This window comes from Chiloscyllium punctatum, chromosome 3 (assembly GCF_047496795.1).
Source record: "Chiloscyllium punctatum isolate Juve2018m chromosome 3, sChiPun1.3, whole genome shotgun sequence".
NCBI classification, from domain to species: Eukaryota; Metazoa; Chordata; class Chondrichthyes; order Orectolobiformes; family Hemiscylliidae; genus Chiloscyllium; species Chiloscyllium punctatum.
This window is the reverse complement of record NC_092741.1, coordinates 57,442,453-57,465,925: the sequence shown is the minus strand read 5'-3', so window position 1 is coordinate 57,465,925 and position 23,473 is coordinate 57,442,453. Positions and strand designations below refer to the sequence as shown.

Sequence of the window (23,473 nt, the reverse complement as noted above, 5' to 3'; positions counted from 1 at the left end):
ATTGCACAACTAAAGAATCTGAGATCTGCAGCATTATACAGCCATTATATAATGATATAATAGCCAACACTTGGGCACGTAATACTCTTACACAACGCTCATTCCCATCAGCTAACTGCGACATGGATTTGAAATCTTAGGAAGAGCACTTTCTGCACAAAGACCAACTGCAATGCAACCAGTCTTTTCCTGTAAATAATCCAACACATAATTTTGCTTGTGCTTGTTCTGTAGTGTTTCCACTTGGTGTTGATAGATCCTCTTCCAGGTAATCTAGTACTTTACCAGAGTGTTATTATTTCAGAAGGGAAGCATGTGAGATGTTTAGCTGGCAGAAAGAAGGATTTTTAATTCCCTGTGCACAAGAGGCAAAAATCCAAGAGTTGATGTGCATCTATCACTGGCTGGAGATCAAAATGACCCCAGTGTAGACTGTGCCACTTTCATAATTAAAGAGCCAGACTGGCCATGCATGCTCCCTGGCACATATGCAGACTTGGGATGGGACTGGTGTGAGGATGTTGGCTTATGACCTGAGGGACAGAAACATTATCCATGCTCATTACCCATTGCCTCACCATGACCACTGAGCAGAGTGACAGCAGACCAATGACAACAATCAAATCATTAAAGACCTGTCTCTTCAGAAAGCCGCAAGTCCAATGAAGCTGGAGGAGAGAATCCATTAAACACTGGAGCCATATATTTGTCAACATAAGAGGTACAGTTAGTAAGTTTACAGATGACACCAAAATTGGAGGTGTAGTGGGCAGCGAAGAAGGTCACCTCAGATTACAATGGGATCTTGATCAGATGGGCCAGTGGGCTGAGAAGTGGCAGATGGAGTTTAATTCAGATAAATGCAAGGTGCTGCAGTTGAAAAAGCAAATCTTAGCAGGACTTATGCACTTAATGGTAAGGTCCTTGGGAGTTTTACTGAACAAAGAGACCTTGGAGTGCAAGTTCATAGCTCCTTGAAAGTGGAGTCGCAGGTAGACAGGATAGTGAAGAAGGCATTTGGTATGCTTTCCCTTATTGGTCAGAGTAGTCAGTACAGGAGTTGGGAGATCATGTTGCGACTCTACAGGACATTTGTTAGGCCACTGTTGGAAAGTTACGTGCAATTCTGGTCTCCTTCCTATTGGAAAGATGTTGTGAAACTTGAAAAGGTTCAGAAAAGATTTACAAGGATGTTGCCAGGGTTGGAGGATTTGAGCTATAGGGAGAGGTTAAATAGGCTAGGGCTGTTTTCCCTGGAGCGTCGGAGGCTGAAGGGTGACCTTATAGGGGTTTATAAAATCATGAGGGGCATGGATAGGATAAATAGACAAAGTTTTTTTTCCCTGGGGTGGGGGAGTCCAGAACTAAAGGGCATAGGTTTAGAGTGAGAGGGGAAAGATATAAAAGAGACCTAACGGACAACTTTTTCACACAGAGGGTGGTACGTGTATGGAATGAGTTGCCAGAGGAAGTGGTGGAAGTTAGGACAATTGCAACATTTAAAAGGCATCTGGATGGATATATGAATAGGAAGGGTTTGGAGGGACATGGGCCGGGTGCTGGCAGGTGGGACTAGATTGGGTTAGGGTATCTGGTTGGCATGGACGTGTTGGACGGAAGGGTCTGTTTCCAGGCTGTACATCTCTATGACTCTATGCTGTTTTGAGATTGAGGGATAAATATTGATCACAACACTGTGGAAAGTTCCTTTGACTCCTTTGACTAGCACCTATAGTTCATCCAGTTGAACGGAAGAACTGGACCTCAGTTTCACAGCCAAAGGGTCTGTTTCCGTTCTGTACATCTCTATGACTCTATGACTCTATAACATCTTTAGGGACTCAGAAACGGACAGGATAGTGCCCCTTAAAGACCAGCTAGACTGCCTATGTGTGGAACTGCAGGAGATAGCAGAGATACTAAATGACTATTTTTCATCAGTGTTTACTTTGGAGAAGGATAAGGAAGATATAGAACATGGGGAAATAAATAGCAATATCTTGAAAAATGTCCATACTACAGAGGAGCAGGTGCTGGACGGCTTAAAAAGCATAAAGGTGGATTAATCCCTGGACCTGATCAGGTGTACCCTAAAACTCTGTGGGAAGCTAGGGAAGTCATTGCTGGGTTCTTTGCTGAGATATTTGTATCAACGATAGTCACAGGTGAGGTGTACATAGATTGGAGGTTGGCTAACGTGGTGCTTAAGAAAGGTGGTAAGGAAAAGCCAGGGAATTATAGACCAATGAGCCTGACATCGGTGGTGGGTAAGTTGTTGGAGGGAATCCTGAGGGATAGGATTTACATGTATTTGGAAAGGCGCAGACTGATTAGGGATAGTCAACATGGCTTTGTGCATGGGAAATCATTTCTCACTAACTTACTTGAGTTTTTTGAAGTAGTGACGAAGAGGATTTATAAGGGCAGAGCAACGAACATGATTTATCATGACTTCAGGAAGGCGTTCAACAAGGTTCCTAATTGTAGACTGGTTAGCAAGTTTAGATCACATGGAATACAGGGGGAACTAGCCATTTGGATACAGAACTGGCTTGAAGGTAGAAGATAGAGGGTGGTGGTGGAGGGTTGCCTTTCAGACTGGAGACCTGTGACCAGGGGAGTACCACAAGGATCGGTGCTGGGTCCACTGGTTTTCATCATTTACATAAATGATTTGGATGTGAACATAGAAGTATAGTTAGTAAGTTTACAAATGACACCAAAATTGGAGGTGTAGTGGACAGCGAAGAAAGTTACTTCATAGTACAACAGGATATTGATCAGATGGGCCAATAGGCCGAGGAGTGGCAGATGGAGTTTAATTCAGAAAAATGTTAGATGCTGCATTTTGGAAAGGCAAATCAGGGCAGGGCTTATACACTTAATGGTAAGGTCCTGGGGAATATTGCTGAACAAAGAGACCTTGAAGTGCAGGTTCACAGTTTCTTGAAAGTGGAGTCGCAGATAGATAGGATAGTGAAGAAGGTAGAATCACAGAATCCCAACAGTGTAGAAACAGGCCATTAGGCCTAACAAGTCCACACTGACCCTCTAAAGAGGTATCCCACTCAGCCTCATCGGGTAGGGGAGGGAAAATGAGGAAACTGGTGAAATCCACATTAATCCTGTGCGGCTAGAGGTCCCGAGGCGAAAGATGAGGCGTTCTTCCTCCAGGCGTCGGGTGGTTAGGGACTGGCGATGGAGGAGGCCCAGTACCTGCATGTCCTTGATGGAGTGGGAGGGGCAGTTGAAGTTGGTGAAAGTGAGGACTGCAGATGCTCGAGATCAGAGTAAAGATTAGAGTGGTGCGGAAAGGCACAGCAGGTAAGGCAGCATCCGAGGAGCAGGAAAATCAACATTTCGGGCAAAAACCCATCATCAGGAATAAGGCAGGGATCCTCCGGGGTGGAGAGATAAATGGGAGGGGGTGGGGGTGGGGCTGGGGAGAAGGTAGCCAAGAGTACAATAGGTGGATGGAGGTGATGAAGGTGATAGGTCAGAGAGGAGGGTGGAGCAGGTGACTGGCAGGTGGGACAGGTCATGAGGAAAGTGCTGAGCTGGCAGGATGGAACTGGAGTAAGGTGGGGGGGGGGGGGGGGGCGGGAGGGGAAGTGAGGAAACTGGTGAAGTCCACATTGATGCCATGGGGTTGAAGTATTCCGAGGCGGAAGATGAGGCATTGATCCTCCAGGTATCGGGTGGTGAGGGAGTGGTGATGGACGAGGCCCAGGACCTGCATGTCCTCGGCAAAGTGGGAGGGGGAAATGTTGGGCCACGGCACGGTGGGGTTGATTGCTGTGGGTGTCCTGGAGATGTTCCCTAAAGTGCTCTGCGAAAAGTCTCCACAATGTAAAGGAGACCGCAACAGGAGCAACAGATACAATAAATGATGTACAGGTGAAACTTTACTGGATGTGGAAGACTCCTTTGGGACCTTGGGGATGGAGGTGAGGGAGGAGGCGTGGGCGCAGGTTTGGCAATTCCTGCGGTGGCGGGGAAGGTGCCAGGAGGGGACGGTGGATTGATGGGGGGCTTGGACCTGACCAGGTAGTCACAGAGAGAACGGTCTTTGTGGAAAGCAGATAGGGGTGCGCAGGGAAATATATGCCTGGTGGTGGGGTCCGTTAGTAGGTGATGGAAATGTCGGTGGATGATGCGGTTTATGCTGAGGTTGGTGGGGTGGAAGGTGAGGACCGGGGGGTTCTGTCCTTGTTGCAGTTGGAGGGGTGGGGTTTGAGGGCAGAGGTGCAGGACATGGATGAGATGCATTGGAGGGTGTCTTCAACCACATGGAAGGGGAAATTATGATATTTAAAGAATGAGGGCATCTGGTGTGTTCTGTGGTGGAACTGGTCCTCCTGAGAGCAGATACAGCGGAGGTGGAGGAATTGGGAATATGGGATGGCATTTTAGCAAGAGGTAGGGTGGGAAAGGGTGTAATCCATGTAGCTGTGGGATTCAGTGGGTTTGTAAAAAATGTCAATGTTAAGTCAGTCGTTATTGATGGAGATGGAGAGGTCTAGGAAGGGGAGGGGGTTCCAGGTGAATTTAAGGTCGGGGTGGAATGTGTTGGTGAAGTTGATGAACTGCTCAACCTCCTCATGGGAGCACGAGGTGGCGCCGCTGCAGTCATCAATGTAGCAGAGGAGGTGGTGGGGAGTGGTGCCAGTGTAACTACGGAAGATGGACTGTTCTACATAGCCAACAAAGAGACAGGCATAGCTGGGGCCCATGCGGGTGCCCATGGCTACCCTTTGGTCTGGAGGAAGTGGGAGGATTGGAAAGAGAAATTGTTAAGGGTGAGGACCAGTTCAGCCAAACGAATTAGAGTATCAGTGGAAGGGTACTGGTGGGGATGTCGGGAAAGGAAGAAATAGAGGGCTTGGAGGCCCTGGTCATGGCGGATGGAGATGTAGAGGGATTGGATGTCCATGGTGAAGATGAGGCATTCAGGGCCAGGGAAACAAATGTCTTGGAGGAGGTGGAGGGCGTGGGTGGTGTCCCGAACGTATGTGGGGCATTACTGGACCGGGGGAGATAGGACAGTTTCAAGGTATGTGGAGATGAGTTTGGTGGGGCAGGAGCAGGCCAAGATGATAGGTTGGCCGGGGTAGTCAGGCTTGTGAATCTTGGGCTGAAACGCAAGTTACAAAACCTGTGCCCACACGTCCCTCCTCACCTCCGTTCAAGGCCCCAAAGGACCCTTTCACATCCATCAGAGTTTTACCTGTACTTCCACACGTCATTTACTGTATCCGTTGCTCCCGATGCAGTCTCTGCTACATTGGGGAGACGGGACGCCTACTTGCAGAACGCTTCAGAGAACATCTCCGAGATACCCACACCAACCAACCACACCTCCTCGTGGCCGACCACTTCAACCCCCTCTCTCACTCTGCCAAGGACATGCAGGTCCTGGGCCTCCTCCATCGCCAGTCCCTAATCACCCAATGCCTGGAGGAAGAATGCCTCGGGACCCTCCAGGCACTCAGCATCAAAGTGGATTTCACCAGTTTCCTCATTTCCCCTCCCCCCATCCTATCCCAGTTCCAATCTTCCAACTCAACACCACCCTCATGAACTGTCCGACCTGACCATCTTCCTTCCCACTTATCCGCTGCACCCTCCTCTCCAACCTATCACCATTACCCCCATCTCCACCTAACTATCGCACGCTAAGCTACCTTCCCCCAGCCCCACCCCCCTTCCATTTATCTGACCAACCCCTCGGCTCACAGCCTCATTCCTGATGAAGGGCTTATGCCCGAAACATCAATTCTCCTAGTCCTTGGATGCTGCCTGACCTGCTATGCTTTTCCAGCACCACATTCTTGACTCTTATCTCCAGCAGCTGTAGTCCCCACTTTCTCCAGGGTTTAGAGGGATATGGGCCAAATGCTGGCAAATGGGACCAGATGTATTTGGGATATCTGGTCAGCATGCACGAGTTGGACTGAAAGGTCTGTTTTTGTCTGTACATCTCTGACTCTAAGTAGGGAAATTGGATTGAAGATATCCCAGGAATTGTCTAGCATGTTCCTTGCTGAACTTTTCAAAGAGGTCCACACATGGCAAACCTGCTGCTGTTCCACTCAAGATACCAACTGTAACATGTTAGATAACATGGTCCCAGTGATTGCAGATATGTTCACATCTATACTCTTTAAAACAAAGTTAAAAATCACACAACACCAAGTTATCGTCCAACAGGTTTATTTGGAAAACCTGTTGGACTGTAACCTGATGTTGTGTGATTTTTAACTTTGTCCTCCCCAGTCCGACACCAGCTCCTCCACATCATGGCTACCATTGACACCTCTTTAAAACAGACCCTGTGAGGTCTACAGCCCCAGGCTCAAATGCTGAGGTGAGCTGCAAGTTGACCTTCGAGTCAGTGGGTTTATGGTCTTACCCACTGTACTCTACACCAAATCTCAGTTTCTAGTTGTTTCTGGGCTTAAGAGGCATGGCATGAATGGATGCCCTCGGCAACGACTCTCCTCTTGATAGGGCTCTGAGAGTAGGCAGGGCAGTTACTAAGTCATCCTTGAAAGCAGCTTTGTACTGCAGCTGTGGAGAGACTTCATAACGTGGTTCATAATGTGCAAGCTTTAGTTCATATAAGTAAAGGGGGTGAGAATGTAGATCAGGAGAAGGTTCTCAACAACCTCAACAGCACGTGTCATGTCTTTTAACCTCCCCAATACAAACACATTGTTGAAGTTCAACATTCTCCCTGTTATAGAGTCTTCTCTTCCAATTCTTGTTCTCACTCTTTTACCACAGGCTGTCTTTTCCTGAAACCAGAGAATAACGATGACAGGCTCTGGATGTCATAATGCTATAAAATCATACCCAAATTTCAGCATGTAACCATTGTAGTTGTCATAACACATACATATGTCAGGCAGTTATACTGAAAAAGAGAGTTAGTTTGTGATAAATGTATGCAGTGTTAAATGGAGAAATTTTGCAAACTGCAAGCTGGGAATTCGAAGTGTAGAATGCAGTGGGAATTACTGAACGGCTTTTCAATTTGAATGTATTTTACAATTGGGGAGCAATCCACAGAAGTTGAAGAGATAGCCAGAAGTAATTTTGGATGATGTCAGGAAGATTCAAGGATGCAACAATGAAAAAGTTCATACAATATGCCGTTCACTTTCCTGTATGCTTTGGAAACCCATACAATGGGTAAAGATTTATGGAAGAAAATAGAGGTCTTTACTATCGTAGATGCTAAGGCGAATGCTAAAAATTCTAAATATGGATCAGAAGATAAATGAAGACATGCTTGCAATTACAAAAGCAAAATAAATCTAAAACAATGAATTCCAGAACAGAAAATGTCAGTATTTTAGACTTTTGCTGAGAGCTGAAAAGCACCTTCCTCTTCCAGAGGGCAAAGTGGAGGGCAGCAGAAAGCAGAGACAGCTTCGGTGCAGTTGCATGATGGACGTAACAGAGTGTTTGCAACAAGCTGCTGTGAATGTGAGGATGGTCGAAGCATGGCAAATCATGACAATAGGTCTCCTGGCAGGAATCGCTACAAGAACAAGCTCCGCCAATTTACAGCCCGCAGAACATGAAAATTAGTCATGGGGTCTTCCCACAGTCAACAGGTCAGTAAATGTAGCTGTCGGAATCAGTTATAGCAACTTTGGTCAAATCCACACAAACACGCTAGAACTTTACTCACAGCTAAGAAATGCAAATTGAAAATATATTTTCCAAAATAAGTCATCATGTGAAAAGGTGGATTTTCATTGATACTCATTCTGAATCTGTAATTTGCTTCAGTGTAAACGTTTTCAATACAGTATTCGTACAGCAGGCTGTGTGCATTGAACCAGCCTAAGCCTGCTTAATTAAAAATCAGAGAAGCTCTTGATTAAAAAAGAGTTATGGATTCAATCTGCAGCATTTGAGCTTAAGTTCAATATTTAACTTCTAATTGTGTATTATTTTCTCTTTCAATTTTCTTTTGTACTCTATATGCAGTTCAGCTATATCTCCCACCCTTGGGATCTTTAGAGGTTTATTTTCTAGAAAGAAGTCTCACAAATTTGAACAGCAGTGGTTGGCAGGGCAACGCTGCATAGCAACTCAGAAAGCAATCAAAGGAGGGCTTAAGATTCAACTGGGCTTTCCTGGTATCAGATAAGATGAACACAATACCTCACAAGAGACAGCAGGCTCCAAGCAATCCTTTTGTTTGTACAAAAACTGTGCAAAAGCTAGTCAGAAGTTAGCATTTGTTAAAGAATTGTGTTAACCTTATGAACTCACCTGGTCTGTAGCTACCAACTTCCAGACAAAGTCATACTTTTTTGACGGGCTAGTGTAAATGCACTGAAGCTCTACCACATCATCAGAAATGTAAACAGGTTTGCCCCCTAAGTAAAGAAAGAGTCAGACATTTCATTTTAGTCATTATTCCTCGGAACACACTACAATATACTTAATATTGGTGTTCCCGCCAATCGTCTTGGAACATTCAAAGGCCTCACAGCATCCCTTCCCCTCCTTGCTTCACCCTCCTGCTAACTGGCACTCAATCTCACAGTTAATGGTGGTCAGTGTCCCTTCTATGAGCTCTTTTATTCTGCCTCCATTCAATGTTTTATTGATGTCTGTCCAAAGAACCCAAAATTCCCAGGTCTGATGATACATTTCATACACATTTTGTAATGATTGCTCAGGCCCCAGTTGGAACTCCTATCGCCCAATCATCCTTTAATGGTGAATGTAATCAGTACAAATGTTAAAGTTCCCTTCTCCGGCCTACCACCATCCCTCCCATTTAAAATTTTGTAAACCCAGAGTTACCTACTGTGGGATATAGGTAAATTAATGTTACTTCTGCAATTCTGCAATTCCATCTTACAAAGTAAAATGAACTCACACCAGTGTGTAATTGTTTTAGCCAAGAGCTGAGTCAACAAGAATGGAAACGATGTGGAGGAAATATATAATTGTTTTTGTATTAGCTAAAACTGTATGTCAGAAGGTAGACATTATGGGCAAGTAGATAAGATGTTGTGAGGGGATGAAGTTAAGCTAGATACGCCTGTACAAACAGTAGATATAAACATCTGCTTCCCACTTTTACAAAAACACAGGAACAAACCCCAATTAAAAGGGTCATAGGGATCAGAACGGCCTCGGGAAAGGCACAGATGAAGGGGGTAGATAATGATGAAGAAAGAATATGCCTAACAATGACCTACAGCAGGATGAGGTCAAACAGCCTTGTGAGACCAGAAATAAGCATTTTGTCACAGACAAGGCCGGATAAGGCAAGAGATAAACAGGGGTAATGGGGGCCGGTCTTAGGGAAGTGGACGATGTAAACAGGGGAGGGAGCAGTGTAAAACAATAGACATCAAATCATATAAATGTTGTGGATGAATTGAATTTAGTGTGTGTATGTCCTCGGCCTTGTAGACAGCGGACATCACACCCACTTGCAAGTGTAAAATAAATGGCACTACTGATTCAGATCTGGTCTCGGACTGAAATTATTGAAGTGAGTGGGCTTTGTTTCTCACACCTACACCTATTGGAAGTTAGAAGAAAGAGAGGCCATTAATGAAAACTACAAGATTCAGAATGGGCTTAATAGGGTAGACGCTGAGAGAATGTTTCCTCCTTTGGGGACTTTCCATTGGGAGGGGTGGGGGGGGAAGGGTCGAGGTGGGGAGTTGCAAGCGGGGTTGGGGAGCTCACAGATTTAAAGTATGGGGTCTCCCATTTAAGACAGAATCAAGGAGGAATTTGTTCTCTCAGAGTTGTTGGCCTTTGGAATTCAGTGGGTGGGGTAGGCTGGGTCATTGAATATGTTCACAGCTGAGTTTGTCAGATTTTTAATCTACTTTTAAGGGAGTCAAGGGTAATGAGGAGCAGGCAGGAAAGCGTTGCTAAAGTCATAATCAGAAAGGCAATGATCTTATTGAATAATGGAACAAGCTCAATAACGCCGAACAATCAACTCCTACTTCTTAGGTTCTTATCTGCCGGCCAATGATAATTACCCTGCAAAAAGGCTGGCAAGGGCCTACTCAGCATTCAAAAGTTCTGGCCCAGTGGCATCATTGACACCATGGTGTGGAATTAACTGAAGATCGGCAGTAGTTGCAATCTCTTTGTTGCCCAGCAACAGAACAAGGCAAGAGGCGATGACAGGCCCAAGATCTAACAATATGCTCCTTTTGAAACTCCTTGTGGGCGAATCATAGCAGGTGGACTATTCCTGACAAACTGAATCAGGAGTCTCTTCGGTTTCCCTAGCCTCAGCTTCTCCCCACATCAATCGCACTGGAACACCCCATCCCCCATCACTCGCACGCCCCTATAACTCGGAGGGACAATCTCCATGGATCTCCCTGTTGTATCTAAAACCCTACTCCCACCCACCAACTCAAACAGTTAATTTGCCCAGGAGTCAGACCCATTTATATCAAGGTCATTATTTCTGACACAATTTTCATCTACTGTTTTTGATAGAAAATTAAAATACAACAACCTTTCTTCCTAAATGCAATATATTTCTAGTTATTAACCACCCCCCAGGCATTTGTTTAATGATTTACTTAACATTCGTTACTTCATTGTTGGTGACCAAGGACAGTTGGATTTTTCAATTTCAAGTTTTAAGAAAAGTAACTGATCAACCATTACCTTGGATTCATTTCTTGTTAAAAGAAGCTGAATTAAGTTAAAAGAACTGCTAAAATCCAACAGACAAAAGAAGCATACTGGGAAAGGTGACCAAATAGGAAAAGGGCTTTCTGGACTGGCCATGACACTACAAACAGGGAGGTCATGAGAGACTGAGAACCCATCATAACCATTCATCAACTTAATCATGAGTGGGACAAAACATATACCAAAAGGTTTGTCTGCATTAGTAAGAATATGAAATAACACCACAGACGCTGGCATCACCAAGTCACCCAATATTTACACATGGAGGGCCCATGATGCTGATCCACCTTCCTCAGAACCTGCTTTCAGGGTGAACAGGATCGCTGACACTTCAGTTCTAATTTGTCAGCCAGGGCTCCCTGATTGGACCAGATTAACAGCCCCAATCAGGGAACTCATATTCTATGAGGTCCACCTAGCTGATCTCATTACAATCACTACAGAATGCTTTAGGAACAGCTAAGCTGGCAAGATAGTTCACAGATAGTCTGGAATACAGCAGAGACATAGTGAGAGAGAAAGAGAAAGAGAGAGAGAGAGAAAGAGAGACAGAGACAGAGACAGAGAGAAAGAGCAAGAGAGAGAGAGAGAGACAACAAAGACAAAACTGATACAGTGCAGAAACAGCCAGAAACAGAATCAATCCAGACCCAGAGTCAGAGTTTAACCCCATTTCCCTGCACTTGACCCATAACATTCTAAAACTTTCCTATTCGTGTATTTGTCCAAATATCTTTTAAATATTGTTAATGTATCCACCTTAACCACCTCCGCTGGCAGTTCATTCCATATGTGTACCACCCTCCGTGTAAAAAAAGTTGCCCCTCAGGTTCCCTGTTATTCTTTCCCCTCTAACCTTAAACTGATGCCCTCTAGTCCTTGATTCTCCAAACTTGGGGAAAAGGCTGAGTGCATTCACCCTATCCATGCCCCTTATGATCTTACATACTTCTATAAGATCCTCCCTCAGTCTCCTACACTTTAAAGAAAAAAGTCTTAGCTTGTCCAACCTCTTCCTATAACTCAGACCTTTCAGTGCTGGCAACATCCTTGTAAATTTTTTCTGCACTGTCTTCAGTTTAATAATATCCTTCCTATAGCAAGGTGACTTAAACTGAACACAATACTCCAAGCATGGCCTCACCAACGTCCTGTACAACTGCAACATAACATCCCAACTTCTATACTCAATGCCCTGACTGATGAAGGCAAGTGTGCCAAAAGCCTTCTTCACTGCCCTATCTACCTGTGACGTCACTTTCAGAGAATGGTGCACCTGAACTCCTAGCTCCCTCTGTTCCACTATACTCCTTAAGGCCCTACCATTCACCATGAAACTCCTATGTTGATTTGACTTTCCAAAATGCAAGACCTCACATTTATCTATATTGAACTCCATTTGCTATTTCTCAGCCCACTTCCCAGCTGATCAAGATCCTGCTGCAATTTCTGATAACCTTCCTCACTGTCCATGATACCGCCTATTTTAGTGTCATCTGCAAACTTACTAATCATGCCTTATATATTCTCATCCAAATCATTAATATAGATAACAAACAGCAATGGACCCAGCACCGACCCCTGAGGCACTCCACTAGTCACAGGCCTCCAGTCTGACAAGCATCCTTCCACTGTTGCCCTCTGCTTCCTACCATCAAGCCAATTGTGCATCCAATTTGTCAGCTCCTTCTGGATTCCATGCAATCTAGCTTTCCAGAGCAGCACAGGTTTCCTGATGAAGGCCTTGTGCCCGAAACCTGTACCTCAGATGCTGCCAGACCTGCTGTGCTTTTCCAGCACCACACTCCTAACTCTGATCTCTAGCATCTGCAGTCCTCACTTTCCCCTAACATTCTAGAGCAGCCTACCATGTGGAACCTTATCAAAGGCCTTACTGCAATCCATATAGACCATGTCTATCACCCTGCCCTCATTAAACTGCCTAGTCACTTCATCAAAGAACTCATGTCTTTTTCCAAGGTAAACACTGAGGAGCGGGTGAGGTTCATTGAGGACCTCATCCATCTCCTGCAGTTCTCACATATATGTCCACTTTGGTTCTTGAGGGATCCTTTTCTCTCTCTCGTTATTCTTTTTCCTTTAATATACTTAAAGGACCTCTTTGGAATCTCCCTAATCTTCTCAGCCAAGACTATCTTGTGCCTCCTTTTCACCCTTCTCATTTCTTTCTTCAGTAAACTCCTGCATCACCTATTTACCTCCAGGGATTCCGTTGATCCAAGCTGCCTGTATCTGAGCCATTCCTCTTTCTTTTTTCTGGTCAAGTCCTCATTATCCCTTGTCATCAACAGTTCCCTATTATCCCTTGTCATCAACAGTTCCCTATTATCCCTTGTCATCAACAGTTCCCTATTCCTGTCAACCTTGCCTTTCGCCCTCACAGGAACAAATAGACCTTGAACTCTAGTTATCTCATTTCTAAAGCCCTCCCACTTGCTGGCTGTCCCTTTACCTGCAAACAAACTACTCCAACCACCCCCAGCAAGCTCCTACCTAATTCTATCAAAATTCACCTTGTCCCAATTTACAGTTTGAACCTGTGGACCAGCTTTGTCTCTCTCCATAACTATTTTAAAATAGTGACAGAGAGAAGGCCCAGAGACAGAAGTAAGGTCCAGAGACAGAGCCAAAACAGAGATAGAGACAGAGACACCAGAGACAGAACAATCTTTCCATAGATAGTTCAAAGACAGTCCAGAAACAGGACAGATCAGAAACTGATGAGGTGAGTATTGCAGTATTGCACACAATTCTGGTCACCCAACTGTCAGAAAATTCAACTGGGAAGTGTACAGAAAAAATTGACAATGATGTTACCACAACTGGAGGGTTCAATTACAAGGAGACGCTGGGACTATTTTCCCTAGTGCATAGGAGGCTGAGAGGTGACTTATGGAGGTTTATAAAATCAGGAGAGACATAGATAAGGTTAATAGCCAATGTCTTTTTCCCAGGGTAAGGGATTCCATAACTAGAGGGCATTGGTTTAAAGTGAGAGGGAAAAGATTTGAAAGGGACCTGAGGGCAACATTTCCACACAAAGGGTGGTGCATATTTGGAATGGATTGTCAGAGGTAGTGTTAGAGGTGAAGTACAACATTTAAAAGATATTTGGACAGGTAATGGAGTGGAAAGATTTAGAGGGAGAGCAGCCAAATGGCTGAAACAACTTCAGGTGTTGGAAATCTGAAACAAAAGCAGAAATTGCTGGAAAATCTCAGCAGGTCTAGCAGCAACTGTGGAGCAAAATCAGAGTTGACGTTTCGGGTCTAGTAACCTTTCATCAGAACTGTTCCGACCTCACCCGAAACATCAACTCAGATTTCTCTCCACAGATGCTGCCAGGCCTGCTGAGATTTTCCAGCAATTTCTGTTTCTGTTACAGGGAAATAGGACTACTTCAGTTTAGGAAATGTGGTTGGCATGGATCAGTTGGACTGAAGGGTCTGTTTCAGTGCTGTAAGACTCTATGACTCAATGACTCTATAGCCATTAGACATTAACAGACCAAACAAAGAGTAGGAATTTGATGGAACATTAACCTCTTTCCCAAAGTAGAAGGAGTGGTCATCCTTAGTTTTGAGTTACAATACTAGCTCAAAAGTTATTCTAGCTTCATCTGTTAATATTGTTTTTTTAATACTAGTAAAACCAACGTGTTAAAAAAGCTTAAAGTTTCTGTATATTTTATTTATGACTACTCTAAGGAGAGTATCTTTAAAATATCTCCGATTGACTACAAGATTTTTGGGAATAAAATATACATTGAGTGAATGAATGGTGTCTAAAAATGTCAAAGCTATTCCTAATTGAAACATAAGCAGGTTTCTTTCAATAGTTTCATCTGATGTAATGAATTGTGGCTTTCCTTTTTTTTTCCACAGAGTGCAATCAATCATTTAAGCATGCTTCAGGCGAATAAAACATTAACTGAGCTACTCTATTTTAAAGACAATATCAGTTCCTCTCTTCAATAATTGAAAATCATTATCAGGAGAACATGAGAAATTGAAGGAACTTAGCTTGCGCCTGGCTCTGCTAATCATTAAGATCTTGACTGATCTGTTATCTTCTATCTCTATAACATTAAATCCCTTATTGTTACATGATAAAAAACATGCAGAATTTTGCCATAATGTCCTAGTGTTGGAACGTATAGAAGGGGAATTAAGAAAAATTCTATAAAAGGGTCGAGATGTCACAGACTGTGTTTTCTCCTCCCCAAAATATTCTTCCTTTTTGATTTCATGGGGGAAATCCTCCCAGTCCCACAGAAATAGGTTTGAAGGTGGGACATGGAAATTTTTATATGAGACCATTGGGTAAGCATTACAATGAACTCTTGCCTCCAACAGCCATCCTTCAGGAGTTGGGTCATCAAAGGTGGCAGCTAAATGTCCAACGGTGGTGGGTGGTCAATTTAAATTAATATGTCCAATTGTGGGCAGAATGTAGCTGCATCCAGGTTCATCTCATTGGTGGATAGATCCCCTGTTAAAGCCACGGCCTGACAGGTGCCTGGAGGGGGCGGTATGATGGGAGGCCTGGGACAACTCTGACATTACTCCCTGCCAGAGTTACAAGGATCAATGCGTCACAGCTGCAGCCATCAACAATCCTGGGGTACTTTAGTTGAAAGTCAAGACCAATTATAGTTTTGAAAAATAAATACTTCTTCCAGGGGGTACTCTGGCCCTTCCAGAACAGAGATAATTCAACAAATACATTGGGCCATCAGCCTCAGGAATCCACCTCCATCTTAATTGGATGGTGGAAGGCGATGGCAGCCCAATAGGAATATGTTACTGGAAAGGCCATTAGATATCTTTGTAGATGTCTAATTTTTAGTAATAGTCTAGTGGTATTATCGCCAGACTATTAATCCAAAAACCCAGCTAATGCTCTGGGTTCAAATCCCAACATGGCAGGTGGTAGAATTTAAATTCATCAATAACCTGGAACTAAAAGTCTAATGATGACCATAAAATCACTGTGATTGTCAGGTGAAAAACCCACCTGATTCACTAATGCCCTTTCAGGAAGGAAATCTGCTGTCCTAATCCAGTGTAACCTACATCACACACCAATGTGATTAACTCTTGATTTATTGATGTGACATTTACTATGATACAGTAAAAAGTGTAGCTTTGCATGCTATACAGCTGGATTGCATCATATAAAATGTATGGGGGTGACAGAACAGAATGCAGAATTCTGTATTATAACAGCAGAGAAGTTGCAGAGAGAGAGAGAGATCAGAATTAAGATTTGAAAGGTCTAGTCAAAACTGTGACAACAGAGGGGAAGAAGCTGTTCTTGAAGCTGTTTGTAAATGTATTTAAACTTTTATACCTTCTGCCCAACGAAAGAGGATGGAAGAGAGTATAACCGGGGTGGAAGGGGTCTCTGACCATGTTGGTTACTTTGCCCAAGACAGCAGGAAGTATATTTGGAATCATTGATGGAAGGCTGATTTGCGTGATGGACTGGTCTATGTTCATGACTCTCTGCAGTTTCTTGAGGTCTTTGAAAGAGTAGTTGCCATATCATGCTGTAATGCATCCTATCTGGATGCTTTCATGCATCTCTAAAAATTGGGAAGCGTTCTTGTTGACAAGCTGAATTTCCTAAATGCCCACGGGGTAATTAGGGATCGACAATAAATGCTAGTCCAGCCAGTGACACCCACATCCCACAAATGAATTAAAGTAGGTCACACCCTGAAAGGCACACAGTTGTGGAGTGTGATCTGGAAATGGCCTTGCCCTCAATTATTTTTAAGAGGCAAAGACTTGGGTCTATTTGACAAATGCTTATAAAACACAACAGGTATTTGGCCATTCCCCTTCATGGGAGAACAATTGTCTATATGTGAGTTCCATTTTGTTGCACAGTGCACACAGAAATATTCCACCATCATGAAAGATGCAGAAGAGGCAAACTATTTGGTCCATGAGGACCATCCATTTGCAAGGGAACTGGATTCTGTCCTTCACAGAATAGTTCTGGTGGCTTACAATTTCTACTCACATCTCAAAATCTGGTCATCTGGCCTGACATCAACCCATTTCACTGGTTCATCTGCCATTTGACAAGCACGGCTGGTCAGCTTCTTCCATAAGATGGAGGCTGCCAATACAAAGCACGAATAAAACCTAATGCTGCTGCAGAGACATCAAACAGGATTGGGTAGCAAAATCTATTTGCTCATGTCACAGCATTTCATCACTTTTTAAATTGTTCCAGGATTTAAGCATTTTTGGACGTTTTGTAAAGAACTATTTAGAGTCATAGAGTCATAGAGATGTAGAGCATGGAAACAGATCCTTCGGTCCAACCCGTCCATGCCGATCAGATATCCCACCCCAATCTAGTCCCACCTGCCAGCACCCGGCCCATATCCCTCCAAACCCTTCCTATTCATATACTCATCCAGTTTTCCAGTTTGAATGGTGACTGGTTTGCTGTTCCTTTAATATTTTATCTGGGAGGCACCCTCATGGAGATGGGTTTCATGTCCAGTTAAGCGCAGACGACAGGCTTTCGTAGCTGGTTGATAAATTATGTCTCACATTCAATATGTCAGAATATCTTTAAAAGAGATGCTTATTGTAGCATTACTATATCATGGGATATGACCTGAAGTATAAAGATCTCACACTCCATATTACCTGAGGATCACTTGAAGCATGACATGCTACAAAAGGCATACTCCTCTATGTAACCCACTAACTTAAAACTAGCCTGACCTTGTGTGCCTGAGGAATATATTGTTTGCGTATAACGCTACTGCAATAAATGGCTGCTGAATTCTTCAATACCATAATATATTTGCTGGAGTTAGCAAGAATAAAAGGGGATCTCATTGAAATCTCTAAAATACTAACAGGACCAGGGAGAGTAAATGCAGGAAGGATGTTCCTGATGATCAGAATGTCCAGAAACAAAGATCACAATCGCAGGATACAAGGTAGGCCATTTAAGACTGATAGAAGGAGGAATTTCTCCATCCACAGAGTGGTGAGTCTGTGGTATTCACTGCCACAGAATGCAGTTGAAGCCAAAACATAGAATATTTTTAAGAAGGTGTTAGATAAAGTTCTTAAGGCTAAAGGAATCAAAGGATTTTGGGAGAAAGCCAGAACAGGGTACTGAATTCGATGGTCAGCCATGATGCTATGTTGAATGGTGGAACAGGGTGTGAGGGCTGAATGGCCTACTCCAGCTCTTATTTTCTGTTTTTTAATATTAATAACCACTCCCTTATGTCATAAGAAATAACATAAACATTGTCACATTAGATAAAATGCTGGAGGCAAAATCACCTTAATAGTTATCAGCATTGATAATCAAAGCAGCAGCATCAGTTTCTGTGAGCATGGAAGTGTGCAGCTATTAGATTCGGCATTGACAAAGTTAGTTTTGTCAAGAGAAAGAGACTTTTTCTAAATAGGCTCAATTAAAAAAAAATCTGCAGTCCCTTTTGAGCTGAGACAAGGAGAGCTGGAAACCTAGCAATGATACAAAAGTAACAACTTCTCTCAGAACTAAAGCTGCACAGTTTTCTGCTAGTGAGGAAGGAACATCTTTAACTTAACCTTGTCAGGGGCATGAGGCTTAATGGTACAGTCAAAAGTGTTTAAGGCTGAATCTTGGACCACAGAATGAATGGGTTCCCAGAGGCAGCTTCATTGAGTTACAGGCCATTGAGCAATAAAGAAACCTGAGAAAAGTGTCTAAAAATCTTGCTTGTTGCAAGCAAGGGAGAATGCCCCTGGAAAAATCCTGAAAAAATCTGAAAAGTTATTGAAGACCAGTTCAAGATCAAATTAACTTCAGGATGAAGAGTCCAACTCCACAGAGTGCAACCCCAAGAGTGTGTTGACCAGTTTGTTCAAAGGTGTTGCAGCAGAGGACATGAGTGTGACCTTTCCAAAGAGGAACTGTCAGAGGCTGATGGTTGAGTGAGTTATTCACCCACCCCAATTAAACACTTTTGGAAGGATCTTCTGGGCAAGAAACAGGGCACATTGCTTGAGGATGGATATAGGTATGAAGCCATTGTTGCAGGCTAGCAAAACCATTAGGCTAAAAATGTACTGCTGCTAATGTCACCAATCTAACAAAACCAACTGCATAATTATTTCAAGACACAGGACACAGAGAGAATGAACAAGGTACACAATGAGTGAACAGATAGAGAACTATTAAACCTACATACCAGGCAGAGAATGTGAGAAATACAAATACAAATACAAATATTTGGTTAAAAATAAAGGTTTTTAAAATATGCAAGCAATCTACATCATACAAAGTTAACATTAATTATAACATTACATTGCAAAGGAATACAAGCTAGCTCAAACCAATCATGCACAAAGGCAGCGAGAAGACCGTTGGTGATGATCACCAAATCAAGGTGGGTTGTTCAACTATCAAAGTATCACACTGAAATTTGAAGCCTTCATCTTGAAAACACCATTTTACCTACTTGTATGATTATTAAATTGACAACATGTGCCTGTGCAACCAAGAACATCTGGCTTAATAAGATTGGCTGATGGACCTTGCTTGTTAACATCACTGCTGCTGGAGATCCTATTGAGTTAGCGTTAAACAGTCACTGGGTAAGTCAGGAAATAGAAAGTTTGTACCAAAAAGATCATTATGTGGACAGCTGACTTCACGTTCTGTGATGGTGCCGTTGCTTCACCACTTCACCACCTGGGTCCACTAAAACTTGAGACATTCAACTCGACCATAGTGGCCCTGTAAAGTGGCAGAAAGAATGTATCATGGCAACTCCAAGGGCAGGGGCATTGTTTTTAAATTCATTTACAGATTGCCCATCTCTAATCACCTATTAGAAGGGGGAAGTCCTTGGGATCTAGGAACACCCACAGTGCTGGTCAGAAGGGAGGTCCAGGGTTTTGATTCTGTAGTGTGGAAGGAGTTGTAATACCATCTAAACCCAGATGTTGAGTGATGGTGGAGGGGAGCTTAGCTGGTGGTGTCCCTATGCTGTTGTCTTTCTTGGGTAGTAGAGATTGCAAGTTTTAAGGTACTGTCCAAGGAGCCTTGGTGAGTTACTACAGTGTACGTTGTAGTTAGTACACATTGCTGGCTATGTGATATTGAAGTAAGTGAGAGTGGAAGTTACAAGGCCATTGGTCAATCTTCTCTAGACTTACAGGAGATGCCAGGGGAATGGAGAATTGCAAACATGGTCTTGTTCAGAAAAGACTGAAATGATAAGTCCACTAATTATACTTCAGCATTTTAATCTGAAACTTCAAAAGACAATTACTCAGGAAAAAATTACCAAGTGCTTGGCAAAAGATGAGTCGATTAGGAAGAGCCTGCATGGGGGATATCAAAAGGGGAAATGTTTAACTAACTTGCTGGAGTCAACGGAAAGGGTCAATGAGGGAAATGCTGTTGATGTGATATTCATGGACATTCAAAAGGCATTCGGTAAATAGCCTTCTGAAAAAGGTTATAGCTCATGGAATAAAAAGGATACTAGTTATGTGGATACAAAATTGGGTGAGTGGTATGACCCAGAATATAAAGATTTGTAGCTAGGTTCTCCAGAGGGGACTGTTGGGACCGTTGCTTTTGTTGGTTTTATATTAATGATCTACATCTTGGTGCACAGAGGGCAGTTTCAAGATATGGAGGTGCTACAAAATTTGGAAGCATATAAACTGTAAGAGAAACAGTATAGAACTCCAAAAGAACATAGACAAATTGGTGAAGTGGGCAGATAGGAGGCAGAAGCGGAAGCCACATTTCCTATCTCCATCAGTCCGGATTGGACAGAGCATGAAAGGTTAAGTTTGATGAAGAGGGCTAAAGAGTTTTCTCTTTACTTTTTAAGATGTTCCTTAACTCTAACATGCCAACCCATATTGACACTTGAGAATATGTTACAAGGCTGTGTTCTTTAAACCAAGCAAATTAAAAAAGAAACTATGCTCTTTACTTAACAGCTCAATCAATCATAGGTATCCTGGAATATCTGAGATCAAGGTATTCAGCCAAAAAAATAATTAACGTGAGGCACCAATTGGAATTTTACCCTCCACATGAATTTTGCATGTGTAACTACTTTCCAAATCTGCCAAAGGCTTTCGGTAATGTGCAACTTGATGTTGTCCATTCACAATCGGTAATCTTTTGTGATTTTTGTATAGCCATCATGAAACATGATGCACACTTCACCACAATGCCTTCACATCTGTGAAACACTCATGTAGAGGACCATCAGTCTGCAACTGTCAACATTATTCAGTGTGAGCCATAGGCAAGCACAATTTCATTGTTGGCTGATACTGAGGAAACTCTAACTCATCAGGTTTCTGAGTATTTTATGTTTTCAATAATGCTGAGATGACAGCAGTGATTTTGTGCTGAGAATTTGACAGGAAAATTCGAGCCTCAAATTTCCACCAGCAACAAATTCAATGCAAATGGAAGATAATTAATTCCTATTAAAGTTCCCAACTGTGATTAGTAACCCTGAAGGTTAGATCATATGAAGTCTGGCTTGCAACATTTAAAAGGCATCTGGTTGGGTATATGAATAGGAAGGGTTTGGAGGGATATGGGCTGGGTGTGAGCAGGTGGGACTAGATTACGTTGGGATATCTGGTCGGCATGGACAAGTTGGACCGAAGGGTTTGTTTCCGTGCTGTACATCTCTATGACTCTATGACCCCATGTCATTTAAACTTGTGATATTTAATTATGTGATGAATGATCACGTGACTTGTATAAATGCAACTGCATTTACTACACAAAAGTCAAGTCCTCACAGCACTAGGGACCCGGCTCAATTCCCACCTCGGGCAACTGACTGTGTGGAGTTTGCACATTCTCCCCATGTCTGCGTGAGTTTCCTCCAGGTGCTCCAAATTCCTCCCACAATCCAAAGATGTTTGGGTTAGGTGAATTGTCCAAGCTAAATTATCCATAGTGCTCAGGGATGTGCAGGTTACTTGCATTAATCAGGGGAAAATATAGGGCAATAGGGTAGGCGAATGGGTCTGGGTGGGTTACTCTTCGGAGGGTTGGTGCAGACTTGTTGGGCAGAAGGACCAGTTTTGGCTCCAGTTTCAGATCAATGTATAAACATTGAATTGAGGTCTTCAGTCAGAAGTTCTCCAAACTTCGACCACACATATCAAGACCAATCAATAGATATTAACCCAAACTAAATTATAAGATTGTACATAGAGCAGTGGATTATGTTTGGGACCAATCCCTTAGCACTTGTTACCTTAAACTCAGCTCCAAGCGAAGTTTTCTAAATGACTTCTGAGCTTGGGCACAACAAAAGTGGGTTTCCTTAGCATTATAAATGTTACCGCACAGAAGGAGGTCATTCAGAGGTCATCTCTTCTAACCCCATTCCCAACAAACCATTTTAAATATTTAATCCCTTCCTTTTCAAGTTAGATTATAATTCCTATCTGAACAGTCAAGTGTGGTGAAGTATCCCAGTTAATTAGCCATAATCTAAGAACTGTCCTCGACTAATGGTCCTTACCACCTTGTTGTTGCTGTTCTTGTTATGAAGAAAATGCAAACCCCCAAGACCCACGTTACCCACCTAAATTCTAGCTTCATTCTCTTGTTTGATTTCTTCTCCACAAACTCCAATTCTTCAATGTCTGAGGCTTCTCCAAAACCCACATTTCACAGTCTCTCTGTTACTGATCCACCCCCAACACACATAGAGTAAATGTTGAATGCGGTGGATGAGCTACTCATCAAACAGGCTGCTTTGTCCTGGATGGTATTGAGTTTCTTGAGTGTTTGCATGATTTGGTACCTAAGATCACCAGCTGTACAGTCATGGTATGGATTTAGTCATGAATCATAATGGCAAGAGGGGTCGGGGTCAGGTCACATATAGGTGATCAATAATACACTTCAGTGATTCCGACCAGACTGTAAACATGTTGGGCTCCATTGGTACTATTTTTAATCATCGGATAATAAATCAACTGAATAGCATAGGTATCTGTGATCTACATTAGGCAGCTGTACTCTGTAGGCCAGGAAATATGGCATATATATACCCTGCTGTCGATTAAAATGGCCCAGTGGTATAAACGTTCAAAGCCGCAGTCACCTTGACAACTGCTGATTGCTATCCTTGCACCGGAACATCTCACTATAGGCCTGGCTGCTGGAATGAGCACAAATCTTTGATGGCCTCCTTGGGAAATCATGGCTTAAGTGGGGATATTTGGACATGTCTCACTCTAATTACCCTGTCTTGTGCATGCAAGTTGATAGCATGAGGACCATACTTGAATGACAAAGTGTGCACAATTGACATGCTTCCCTTGATCATTCTCCTTATCTACCTCTGCCAAAGCCTGCAAGTACAGAAAATGCCCAGTGGAATAGAGACTAATGAGGCACAGTGTAAAATATTGCTGAAAAGAGGTAAACCAAGCAGAGAGCAGCTTTAAGGGTTTTTAACTGTAATTTCCTTTAGAGCAAAGCAGTTAAACAGCAAAATATCAAGAGCCATAAAACTAAGTAGTTGGAAAATAAATAGCAAATATTAATCTCAAGAAGAGTATTTAGTACTTGATCAGTGGGATGCTACATTGTGTTTCTGAATTAATTTGACTAAATCATTTTGTCATGTAGGCAAAAGTGGCAGCAGATTTTCATGCAGCAAAGTCCTGCAAATAGCAAATGCATGAATAAACCATTTATCTAGTTA

General features: G+C 42.9%; 1 protein-coding gene across 1 annotated transcript in view; it reads right to left on the bottom strand.

Moving 5' to 3' along the window:
* Positions 1 to 23,473, bottom strand: part of LOC140458933 (uncharacterized) — a 206,287-nt gene that overhangs the window by 84,534 nt on the left and 98,280 nt on the right. The window contains exon 4 of the mRNA XM_072553670.1: positions 8,290 to 8,396. The gene's annotated coding sequence lies outside the window, so the exon portion shown is untranslated. The remainder of the gene's footprint in view (positions 1 to 8,289; positions 8,397 to 23,473) is intronic.